The sequence below is a fragment of the Gavialis gangeticus genome, unplaced genomic scaffold, assembly GCF_001723915.1.
Source record: "Gavialis gangeticus isolate Ggan-Ray unplaced genomic scaffold, GavGan_comp1, whole genome shotgun sequence".
NCBI classification, from domain to species: domain Eukaryota; kingdom Metazoa; phylum Chordata; order Crocodylia; family Gavialidae; genus Gavialis; species Gavialis gangeticus.
Window position 1 is genome coordinate 13,959,928 of NW_017728991.1, and position 1,849 is coordinate 13,961,776.

At 50.5% G+C, this 1,849-nt stretch overlaps 1 protein-coding gene across 2 annotated transcripts in view; it reads right to left on the bottom strand.

The window, feature by feature from the left end:
• The window catches only part of LOC109297737 (CMRF35-like molecule 4), a 12,690-nt gene that overhangs the window by 6,417 nt on the left and 4,424 nt on the right, over positions 1 to 1,849 (bottom strand). The gene's annotated exons all lie outside the window — the stretch shown is intronic.

The following is a 1,849-nucleotide window of genomic DNA, read 5'->3' on the forward strand; positions in this document are numbered from 1 at the left end:
TACTCTCATGTAAGCCTTCCCAGGGGACTTGGGACACCTGGAATGAACACAGCCTCTGTTGCAACCCTCACAGAGGTGATAATACACAGGTATCACATCAGGGCCCTATCCTGCATCTAGTCTGTGACGGATGCTCCTGCGATCCTGTGGCATGAGAGAGCAGCACTTCACATATGGGAAGCTGATTGAGAAAAGAAAGGGGTGGGGATTCTAAGGCTTCCATGACATGGTGCCCTGGCAAGTTATAACCCACAGACACAGATTGGGTAAAGCAGTTGGGTCGGGTCTCTTCTGTTCTGATGGTCTAACCCTATTGGCCTTCTCTGGAAGGAGCAGTTAGCTTGCTGCCTTTTTCTCATTCAAATGGCCCACAGGGGAAGGTCAAGTGCCAGAAGTGGTCATTGGGCATTACCCTTGGGGAAGGAGAGCCCACTGCATGTGTTTCCCTTGGCAGTGATTGCTAGCCTGTAGACTGGGGCACTGAGGAAACAGCTTGCCAACTCTGTCTAACATGCATTTCCATCTCGGTCCAACCTTGCTGGCAACCCAGGTTCCTCTTCTTGAAGCTGCTATCTTTGGGAGCATCTCCACATGAAGAGGCATATATTTCCAGGGGCATTAAAAGCAGTGGAACACATTTGTGCTGCTGCTTTGTGCCCCAAGGCATGCCCCTACACCTGTGCTTTGGTGCATGTCAAATTGTCCCAGGTGGGGTAGGGGAAGCTGGAACCAGCACAGAGCTGGCCCCAGCAGCCTTACCTTGGATCCTGGGGGGCCTCTCAGGGCACCAGCAGCACCATTCCAGCCACATGGAGCCTGGCTGGCAACCAGAGAGTGGCTCTGGATGGCCAGGCTCCATTTCTGGTGGTGCACGTTGCAGCCATGTGCATCACACTGCTTTGTGTGGTGGTTTTATTTATTTATTTATTTTTTATACTGGGACATCAAATTTTGGCACCAGGATGCAGGTTTGAGGCACCACAAGTGCGTGCTCATTTGGATGCACCCTTTATGGCTAAGTTGGCAGGTTGGGGAAGGGGGAATGGATCAGGTAACTCTGCAGTCTCCTGGCTTCGAACATTGCAACAAACTCCAGCTTATCGCCTGGCTCCAGCCTGATGCATCACAAATGGAAAAGAGAGCTGAGATTTAGAAGAACATCGGGCTTCATCCTGCAGAGTGTGAGCACCCAGGCTCCCTCTTCCACCAGGCCATGAATCTGTGCTAAAGCATTGTGCATGCATCTATCAAAATTATGCATGAACATTAAGGCTTAGCTGGACTGGGAACTGCCCGTTGTCTTGTATGGTCAGTCTTACTGTGGAACCAATCAATGAGAGGCATGAGTGAGGGTGTTCAAAAGGGACTTGGTAAAGAAGAAGAAGAAGGTCTCCATTATACAACAAGTAGTGGTGCTCACTGCTGCAACCTCCCTACACAAATGGGCCAGAAAGTGTGTTCCTGTGTGCGGGGTACCCTGGGCAATTTGTTCTTGACTGAGGACTATGGCAAATCTAGGAACAAATCCCAAGTCTTCCTAGCCCCTCCCCCCCCCAACCAGTGCCCAACTATCCTTTGCACATCGTTCAGACATGGTGAAAAGTTTTGGATCAAAATGTAACAAGAGAAACAGTCTCTTGAGGTTTTCATAGATTCATAGATTCATAGATTAAGGGTCGGAAGGGACCTAGTAGATCTTCTAGCCCGACCCCCCGCCAGGGCGGGAGAACAACAAAAAACCCCAAAAAGAGAAACGGGACTCAAATGAGTCCAGCCAGGTAGGCATCCAGCCTCTTCTTAAAGACCCCCAGGGTAGGGGCCAGCACCACTTCCCTTGGAAGTTGGTTCC